This window comes from Sus scrofa, chromosome 13, assembly GCF_054392235.1.
Source record: "Sus scrofa isolate SSC_HxYL_T2T_F1_AM1 chromosome 13, Sscrofa_HxYL_maternal_Yorkshire_Landrace_v2.0, whole genome shotgun sequence".
Classification (NCBI taxonomy): Eukaryota; Metazoa; Chordata; class Mammalia; order Artiodactyla; family Suidae; genus Sus; species Sus scrofa.
Genome location: NC_139395.1, coordinates 19,510,570 through 19,521,330, shown reverse-complemented (window position 1 = coordinate 19,521,330; position 10,761 = coordinate 19,510,570). Strand labels below are relative to the sequence as shown.

At 45.7% G+C, this 10,761-nt stretch overlaps 1 protein-coding gene across 25 annotated transcripts in view; it reads left to right on the top strand.

The window, feature by feature from the left end:
* The first annotated feature begins 9,974 nt into the window (after nt 1-9,974).
* The window catches only part of TBC1D5 (TBC1 domain family member 5), a 543,840-nt gene continuing 543,053 nt past the window's right edge, over nt 9,975-10,761 (top strand). For all 25 annotated transcript variants that reach the window (XR_014825087.1, XR_014825088.1, XR_014825086.1 and 22 more), the window contains exon 1: nt 9,975-10,116. The gene's annotated coding sequence lies outside the window, so the exon portion shown is untranslated. The remainder of the gene's footprint in view (nt 10,117-10,761) is intronic.

The window sequence follows — 10,761 nt, the reverse complement described above, 5'->3', positions numbered from 1 at the left end:
CAGATTTTTAAGTGCAACTTTGAGCATGGGTGCTCTGGTGATAACAAAGAGCACAAGAGCATAAAAATCAACCTCGCAGTCTCAAAGTATCTGATGTTCTTCTTAATGTCCATAAATGTTGACATCATTTTCTCCAAGGGCAAGTGAATTGATCAATTTGTGTTTTAAAAATTGATCTACACACAGCAAATATAATACTCAATGGAGAAAAGCTAAAAGCCTTCCCACTCAAATCTGGAACAAGACAAGGATGCCCACTCTCACCACTTTTATTCAGCATAGTAGTGGAAGTCCTAGCCACAGCAACCAGACAAGCAAAAGAAATAAAATGCATCCAAATTGGAAGAGAAGAGGTAAAATCAACACTGTATGCAAATGACATGAAAATATATATAGAAAACCCTGGGACTGAACGCAAAAACTACTCAAACTGATCAATGAATTTGGCAAAGTAGCAAGATACAAGATTAACATTCAGAAATCAGTCTCATTTCTGTATACTAACAATGAAATATTAGAAAAGGAATATAAAAATCCAATACCTTTTAAAATCACACTCCCAGGAGTTCCCGTCGTGGCGCAGTGGTTAACGAATCCGACTAGGAACCATGAGGTCGCGGGTTCGGTCCGTGCCCTTGCTCAGTGGGTTAACGGTCTGGCGTTGCCGTGAGCTGTGGTGTAGGTTGCAGACGCGGCTCGGATCCCGCGTTGCTGTGGCTCTGGCGTAGGCCGGGGGCTGCAGCTCCGATTCAACCCCTAGCCTGGGAACCTCCATATGCCGCGGGAGCGGCCCAAGAAATAGCAACAACAACAACAAAAAGACAAAAGACCAAATAAATAAATAAATAAATAAATAAAATCACACTCCCAAAAGTTAAATACCTGGGAATAAACCTGACAAAGGCGGTGAAAGACCTATATGCTGAGAAGTATAAAACATTATCAAGGAAATTAAAGAGGATTCAAAGAAATGGAAAGATATTCCATGTTCATGGATTGGAAAAATTAATATCATAAAAATGGCCATACTACCCAAAGCAATCTACAGATTTAATGCAATCCCTATCAAATTATCCATGACATTTTTCACAGAACTAGAAAAAACAATCCATAAATTTATATGGAACCACAAAAGACCCAGAATTGCAAAGCAATCCTGAGGAAGAAAAACCAAGCAGGAGGAATAACACTCCCAGACTTCAGGCAATATTACAAAGCCACAGTCATCAAGATAGTATGGTACTGGTGCCAAAACATACATATAGACTAATGGAACAAAACAGAAAACCCAGACACCTATGCTCAATTAATCTTCGACAAAGGAGGCAAGAATATAAAATGGGGAAAAAAATCTTTTCAGCAAATGTTGCTGGGAAAACTGGACAGCTGCATGTAAATCAATGAACTGGAACAACCCTCACACCATGCACAAAAATAAACTCAAAATGGCTTAAAGACTTAAACATAAGACAAGACACCATCAAACTCCTAGAAGAGAACATAGGCAAAACATTCTCTGACATCAACCTTCCAAAATTTTCTCAGGTCAATCTCCCAAGGCAACAGAAATAAATGCAAAAATAAATCAATGGGACCTAATCAAACTGACAAGCTTTTGCACAGCAAAGGAAACCATAATAATAATTAAAAAAAGACAACTTACAGAATGGGAGAAAATAGTTTCAAATGATGCAACTGACAAGGGCTTAATCTCTAAAATATACAAACAATTTATACAACTCAATAGCAAAAAAGCCAACAACGCAATGGAAAAATGGGCAAAAGACCTAAACAGACATTTCTCCAGAGAAGATAAACAGATGGACAACAACCACATGAAAAAATAGCCAGCATCCCTGATTATTAGAGATATGCGAATCAAAACTACTATGAGGTACCACTTCACACCAGTCAGAATGGCTATCATTAATACGTCCACAAATAACCAATGCTGGAGACAGTGTTGAGCAAAGGGTACCCTCCTAACTGTTGGTGGGAATGTAAATTGGTACAACCACTGTGGAAAACACTATGGAGGTACCTCAGAAAACTAAATATAGAACTACCATATGACCCAGCAATCCTACTCTTTGGCATACATCCGGACAAAACTTTCCATGAAAAAGACACATGCACCAGTAGTTCACTACAGCACCATTCACAAAAATCAAGACATGGAAACAACGTAAATGTCTATCGACAGATGAATGGATTAAGATGTGGTATATATATACACAATGGAATACTGCTCAGCCATAAAACAGAACAAAATAATGCCATTTGCAGCAACATGGATAGAACTAGAGACTCTCATAACAAGTGAAGTAAGTCAGAAAGAGAAAGACAAATACCATATGATATCATTTATATCTAGAATCTAATATATGGCACAAATGAAACTTTCCACAGAAAAGAAAATCATGGACTTGGAGAACAGACTTGTGGTTGCCAAGGGGTAGGGGGAGGGAGTGGGATGGACTGGGAATTTGGGGTTAATAGATGCAAACTATTGCCTTTGGAATGGATAAGCAATGAGATCCTGCTGTATAGCACTGGGAACTATATCTAGTCATTATGATGGAGGATAATGTGAGAAAAAGAATGTATATACGTATGTGTGACTGGGTCACCTTTCTGTACAGTAGAAAATTGACAGAATACTGTAAACCAGCTCTAATGTAAAAAATAAAAATCACTTAAAAAATTGATCTAGACATCTTTCATGAGATTCTCCCCATAACAACGTAGTTAACAAAGTGTAATACCTTACGTATCTTTTTTTTTTTTTGGCCATGCCTGTGTAAGTTTTGGGCCAGGGATCAAACCTGTGCCAAAGCAGTGACAACACTGGATCACTAACCTGCTGAGTCACTAGGTAACTCCCACCTTACATATTATATTGGATAGGGTTTCGGGTGTGCAACTTCTACTTTAAAGAAAGTAGAAGTTTATTTGCCTCTGATTTAAATATGTAATGGAGCAACCAAGGCTGAGAAGGCAGCTGTCTGTGAAGTGATGCAGGGACCTGGTTTCCTTCCGTCCTGCTGCTCTGCACCTTGAACACTGTCACCACCATGTCTGTGTGGTAAGTCACATGAATGGAAAAGAGGCAATGTTGGGCAAGCAATTTTCTTTTAAGCAAGTAATGTGGAAAACGTGCATATTGCCCCCCTTATACTCCATGCTAAAACAAAATCAGGGGGCCAAACACACCCACAAGGCAGAGTGGAAAATGTAGTCTCTAGACAGGTGGTCATGAGCCCAGTAAGAAATCAATTCCAATGAAAGAAGAGGAAAATAAATTTTGAAGAGAATACGAGCCCAGCCGTCTATCACACATAGGTAGGTAGACACTATATACAAATCAATTTCTGATTTCAGCATTTGGGCAGGGGGTAGGCTCTCTATAGGAGGATATCTATGATTTGGATGAGACTTTAAAGCCTAATACCACTGATCAATTGGTTTTATGTCTGCTAATAATACCTACTCTTTAATAACAGGATTAGTAAACAGTTGCTTTATATTAGGTGATAACATTTTGTAATTATGTATCAGAAGGTTGTATGTGTGTTAAGAAAGTTGAGTAACTAATGGAAGGAATGCAGTGACCATGTACTGTTTTTTTCTGTCAAACACCCACTTCCCCATTTGACAAACAGCCGTGATCCCTCTATAGGGAGGGTCCCTGTCCCATGCCTGGTGTTTGTCAATGGGGGAGGGGGACCCCTTGCAAGTACCTTCTGAGAAAAATTGCCTTAAGCAGTTCTCTCTGCATGCAGCTACTCAGACTCTGTATTACCCTGGTGTAGATTCCACTGGATGACCTCAGCCCTGGGGCCCCAGTAACATGAGGTCTTCCTGTGTCTCCTCAGCTAAGGTGTAAGACAGTTGCTCCTGCTGTTCCTCATTTCTGGGTAACCTCCCCATGGCTTGTTTGGTTCTCAGTTTTTTCCTCACCTGTATAACTCATTCCCCCATTAGATTCCTTCAGTGTAAATAACTGAAGTGGTTTCTAGTCTCCTGATTAGACCTTGACTGATGAAATGGTATAGTCCATTGGGTGGTTACAGTTCCAGCCACATACAAAGACTAACTAACTAGCTGCCTTTTAATCTGAACTCTCAGTTCTCTCAGAGAGAAGCTGATTGGCCTTGTTGGTTTCAGGTTGATGGGGACTGGGGGTGGGGAGAAGGGTGAGGTGGTGGAGGGTTGGTGGGCGATAGCTTTTATTATGAGTTAGAGAGACAGTCCCCAAAGTATCTGCTACAGGAACCCAGAAAGGGGAGGGGGAGACCCAAATGGCCCATGTTATCCTACAATCTTTTTAGTAATTTTTATTATTAGCTTAACAGTCTTTATTACAATCTTAATTATCTTTGTAGTCAAAATAGCACTTCAACAATCTTTATTTTCTTTTCTTTTCTTTTTTTTTTTTTTTGTCTTTTTGCTATTTCTTGGGCTGCTGCCGTGGCAGATGGAGATTCCCAGGCTAGGGGGTCGAATCAGAGCTGTAGCCCCCGGCCTATGCCAGAGCCACAGCAACGCAGGATCCGAGCCGCGTCTGCAACCTACACCACAGCTCACGGCAACGCCGCATCGTTAACCCACTGAGCAAGGGCAGGGACCGAACCCGCAACCTCATGGTTCCTAGTCAGATTTGTTAACCCCTGAGCCACGACGGGAACTCTCTAATCTTTATTTTCTTAATAGTGAGAAATCTTTATTTTCTCGTGTTATTATCTCCATCTGGGGTTCACTGCATTTTAATAGATGGCTCTGGAAGATGAAAAGTTTTCTAAAATAGAACACACAAAAGAATGAAAGAATATAGATGTGTGGCTTTTTTTTTTTTTTTTTTTTTTGAGGTGATTTTTACCTTTGAACTGTGGCTCTAGTCTGAGGGATGGGTTTCAGTTCAGGTCCTCAAGGCAGCAGATGCCAAGATGGGATGGGATGTCCAAATGTTTGAGAAAACATGGGTGAAGGATAAAAGGAAGGAAGCAGGAGCAGGGGAGAGGGACTTTGGACCATGATTCAGGTCTGATGCCTGTAAAAGCTAAAAGGCAAGGAAGGAAGGGAGCTTGACTAGGAAGTTCCTAAGACTGCAGGCAGTTCTAAGAACATTTTGGCCAGGCCTGTGCAGAATTCTTGAGCCAAAGCCGCCCATTAGAGGTGCTGTGCTCAGTCAGCAACTGGGATGAGCCCAGGGGGAATGAGGCCTTGGCACAACCACAGTGGTGGATCCAAGGGGTAGTTTAGGCTGAAAAATCAACTCAGCTCCCTGCTGTAGATCTGAGCAAGGTACTTTCATGGATGAAACAGGGTAGCAAAGGCCAAGGTGATTCCTAATGTCAGCTCCACATGAAGCCTGTGCTTACCATGTCCCTCTTGCTGCCAGATGTGTATCTTGTTATCATCTTAGTTTAGGCCACTATGGCAATTTCAGGATCTAATGATAGTGTATTTACCCAGGAGAGTGGAGTGGAGGAGAAAAGAGCCAGGAGAGGGGTGTGGATATTGGCTGGACAGAGTGGGCCCAGGCTGTCTCTTTAGGATAGGGATGGAGTAGGATAGTTAAACAGGTAGTTGTAGGAGTCCCAGTAAGGGACCATAAGACAGTGGAGGGAAACCGATATAACTCTGGGAGACCACTGCATGTTAATAATTGCTCAAGAGGGCCATCAGAACCAGGCAGGCTTGCTGAACTAGTGGAGGCATGAGATATGCCTCAGGTCACTGGGTGGGGGATGGGGTGAGGCCTGTATTCAAGTTCAGACCAAGGGCAGGAGTTTAAGGACCTTCTGCTGATTTGAATAAGCACCAGGACAGTCCTGGTTTGATCTTATAAGGTTAAAAACTCTTACCAGATACCAAGGAGTTATTACCTGAAGAAAGAGGAAGAGGCATCTTTTCCCACCCTCAATCCCCTTGGATTATAAAACTGTGGCTCACATAATCCTTGGGGCAGGCCCTCCTTGCCTGACTGCTTGCATCTTTTGCATCCAATCTTACTAAATCTACTTTGTCTCTTGCTGAATTCTTTCTGCACTGAGGCACAAAGAATCTGAACCTCAGTAAGTCCAGACACCGGGTGAGTGAAAAACCATGCGTTCAAGTCCCAATCTGGGTTTCGGCTAGGTTCAAGACATAAATGCTCTCAGTTTCAGGTAGGCAAAGGAGAGGCTAGCCCTTGACCCGGGCTGTCCCCTCAACTTCTCCCTCTTTTAGATAACATCTCCAATTTTTGTGCCTCGCTTTCTGCCATTTCCCAAGACAGAGAATGCACACAGATGCCAAGGCAGAGAGCCAACTAGTACACAAGGAGCCAGTCAAGTATCTCAATCACTGTTTCCCTAAGTACACTGATGTTGGTCCAAATTTAATTTTCTACTTTAAAAATATGAATTTCTTTACATGTAGCATAATGAAATGAATTTACATACCATGTTGGTGTTTTATGGAGTTATTAATCATCAACTTTATTACATTAGTTTCTTTTTCTTAGACTGCAGGCCACTCTCAGCCCGCTCATGGTGCCCTGTACCAGTCGATGGGGGAAGAGCAGACCCCTCAGGTTTTCTCTTGGAGACTAGGGATGAGGAGGCCCGAGATAAATTACATCCTTAGAGCTACTGTTATGGCCTAAAGGATAGGCTTATTGCTGTGGCTCTCCTTAAGTCAGCTGGGCCTCCCAGCCTTGAAACCACTGGGATGCAGGTGATAGGAGATGCCTGGGCTGGTCTCTTCCTGCTTGACGATAAACCTCTAAGGTACTCTGGGTGCATGTGTGACTCTTGCAATACAGAAGGAACTGACAAATCCTCAGTAGCTCAGAAGGTGGATGATAAGGATCTGCTGTGAGAAGATGGTGGGGCTAGAGAAGAAACCCCAATACCTGGTGACTGACTATTGTAGGATAAACAAGAATCCAGGAATGCTCCCAGGTTATCTGCTTGGGGCCTTGGAGGGATGATACACTACCAGTGGGGACAGAAGGCACGAGAGAAGAGGCAGGTTTGGAGGGAATCTGAAAAGCTCAATTTGAGCAAGTTGGGGTTGAGGGGCCTGTGGGACTCTTCAGGACACATCTCTGGCAGATAGCTGGCTATACAGGTCTATTCTGGTGATCTACTGCTACCTAATAAAACACCGCAAAACTCAGTGGTTTAACACAACAGTTTTATCTGCCCCCAACTTCTGCAATTTGGGCACAGAGACAGCTTATCTCGGCTCCATGTTGTATCAGGTGTGGCAACTTGACTGGGGTGCCAGAGTTCACTTTCAAGGTGGTCTCACTCACCTGTGTAGCAGGTTGAGCACAGGTGGGGATGTTAGCAGGGGCCTCAGTTTTCCTCCATTTGGCCCCTCCAAGTGGCTAGGTGAGACTTCTTACAGCTTGGTGGTGTCGGAGTAGTTGGATTTCTTACATGGTGTTTCTCCTACAGGACAAAAATGGAGGTTGCTGTCAAAGGCAAAAAACAAGCAAGGAAATATATTTTATTTAGGCTCTTGCAATAAGGGAGAGCACCAAAATTTGAAGGTCAGAGTGTCTTGGCAGGGTGGTTTTGCCTTATACGTTTATAAGAAGGAGTGGAGAAGTTCTAAAGGGAACGATCATCTTTGGGATTATTTTGTAATCTGGGGAAGTCTCAGTCCGCCAGGCAATGTGTGTTTCTCTGTACAGCTAATTTCAAGGGGTCATACAGTTCTAGTCTCAGCTTATCATTCAGGGGACAAAAGAACTGGAAGGTGAAGGGTTTGTGCTTGAGCTGGTCAACAGCTTTAGGCAAGAAAGGCAAGGTCTATGTTTGGTTTTGTCATAGGTAAATAAGGAGTCATTGGGTAGTCTTATGAGAAAGTCAGTGAGTCTTACCTGGGCAAGAGCACTTCTTTGTTGGAAGCCGTTTCCCAGAACACAAACAGGTGGGGGGTTTCTTAATAGTCTCCATTTTCCATGTGTCCAGTCTCAGTCTCTGGTAATTCCAATGTTCTCACTGCAAAGGCTTCTTAAAGTTCTTTTTTTCCCCCACAATCTATTGTTTAAAGCAGGGACAGGTCCAGCCTAGCATCAAGGGGAGAGGATTACACAAGAGCATGGCTACGGGGGAGGCAGGGTTCATTGTGCGCCACCAAAATAACAATCTCCTAGAGTATGAACTTTGGACTAGATATTTATTTTATTTTATTTTATTTTTGTCTTTTTGTCTTTTGTTGTTGTTGTTGTTGTTGCTATTTCTTGGGTGGCTCCCGCGGCATATGGAGGTTCCCAGGCTAGGGGTTGAATCGGAGCTGTAGCCACCGGCCTACGCCAGAGCCACAGCAACGCAGGATCCGAGCCGCGTCTGCAACCTACACCACAGCTCACGGCAACGCCGGATCGTTAACCCACTGAGCAAGGGCAGGGACCGAACCTGCAACCTCATGGTTCCTAGTCGGATTCGTTAACCACTGCGCCACGATGGGAACTCCTGGACTAGATATTTAGAGTGGAATCCTATTAGTATTTCTGAAGCAGTAGCTGAAACTACTGGGTGGGATCAATCCATGTAGTGTATCCATGGGTAAGTACTGAAAAGAATCCATCAACATTGCAAACATTTGAGATTTGGGATGTGATTTTTCCTTATTTCTCAGAAGCCCTTATTAGCATTGTTTCTTGATCAACATCTATCCCAACATTTTCCTGGAATTCCATTGCTAGTTCCATTTCTTGAAAATCATCTCAATAGTCACTAGTTTAACAGTGATGATGACTGGCCTAGACAGGGCTACCAGTTAGTAAATTTTTACATTTCAGCTGTTTTCTTTGATTAAATCTGGCCAGAGGCTCTCAAACTGTCTGGCTTCTGCAACAAAAAAGCCCAACCAAAAGCAAGGGAATCTTCCTGTGAAGGGGAGGGTTTATCTGTTTGTGAACGTAGGTCTCTCACACAGGGCCCTTCCTTTGAAGCTAGCTAAACTTTGGAAATTTGACCTTTCTCTGTCTTGGTGTCCTTTTTCTGGACTCAACAGTATCAATTGCCATTGGGCTCTTTGTGAAGATAGGTTAATAAAAGACCATAAATCTTTTTAACTGGGTGAAGCATTTACCACTGTAATTACCATTACCACTCAGAGGTTTCCACATTGGGGAAACAAGCAACAATAGTCTACTGTGCATGGGTTACAGGGAGTCTTAAACCATGATTAAGCAGAGGTGGAGGACCACAAGGCACAGGGTAGTCATTGCCTGCGTTCTGACAGTCCTCAGACCTTTGCCGAGATACTCATAATATCGCATACTGCGATATGAGTAACATAAAATCCTAGTACTGTGGGTTTGTGAAAAGCAACTGTTATATATTACCTCTCCATGGATTATACTAAAGTAGGTCTGCACAGAATGCTAACGACTCCCCCAAAGCAGAGTGGGGGTACTTTTCACAGAGGATGTGACAAATTAGCTGGGTCTTGAAGCATGAATAGGAGTCAGCTGCCACAGTGCCATTTCACAAGCAACAAGGAAATGTAAATCCTTAAGCAGGAGGGCCAGCCTCTCAGGAGGTCCTACCCTAGGAATTTGGTCGCGAATGTGGTGGTCTAAGACCCTGGGGCAGAGACCCAGCCTCCAGCTCTGGCCTGGCGCAGAAGGAGCGCGGAAAGGAGAGGAACACGGGAAGGAGGGGGAGGAAGGGAAAGAAAAAGGCCCCCCGCGCATGCGCTCTGGCGGTAGCGGCCGAGGGCTCGGCCCGCGGTCCCTTCCCCGCCTCGCGACTCGCGGGGCCCCACTCGCCTAGCCCCGAGAGCGAGCGCGTCGCGCCCGCGCAGTCTCTGGGCCCCGGCGGGCGCCTGCGCACTAGCGTCCCGGGCGCGCGAGCCGCGGGGTTATTAGAGGTGGAGCGCGGGGAGGGCGCGCAGCAAGGGCGGCCGCCGTTACGGCGCGGGCGTGGTCACGTGGCCGTCGGTCACCGCTGCCACCGCCCCCTCCCGCCCTGTTCTCTTTCTGGTCGGGTCGGGCCCGGCCGGCACCACGAGCGCCCTGCAGAGACTGAGGGAGAGAGAAAGAGGAGGGGAGGAGGAGGAGGAGGAGGAGGATTCAGGGAGTAGGAGCTGGGGAGCCCTCCCGCGCCACAGGTAAAACAAGATAATGATGATGATGATACTCGTTAAGCAGCCGGGGCCCCCTCAGCGCCCCCGCCTTCCTCCAGTGCAGCCCCCACATGCAGTCGCTCCCGCCCCGGCCTCCCGCCAGCCTCCCAGGACGAGTCCCGCCTCCCCTCGCGCCGCCGCCGCCTTTGGGGCAGGCCTGAGGTGTAGACGCCGCCGCCGCCGCCGCCGCCGCCGCCGCCGCCGTGGAAGGGGACGCAGCGCCCCCCGCGTGTGCGCCTCCCTGGCCGGCGGGGGCTTGGGTGGCGGGAGGGGAGGCTCTCCAGCTCCAAGGCGGCGGGGCCGGGGGCTGCTCCCCAGCCCTCCTGCCTTCCTTTCGGGGTCTGGGTTGCAAGGCCGGCTGCGGCAAGAAGGCAGAACCTGGTGGCGGGACTGGGGCTTCACTTCCTACTTGGTAGATTTCCCTGTTCATTTCAGCCCCAGGCAGCACGCTTCCTTCGCGGGCCGGAAGCCAAACGGGCCCGGAATCCCCAAACCTTTTCAAATGCTTTCTTTAGAGGAGCCTTTCACTTTTCAGGAAAAAAACGTGACCTTGTTTGAGTACGTCTTAAGTTTTTTCACCTGTAAGAACATGCAAGTTGAGGCCTTTCAGGAGATAAGGAAAACTTTGCA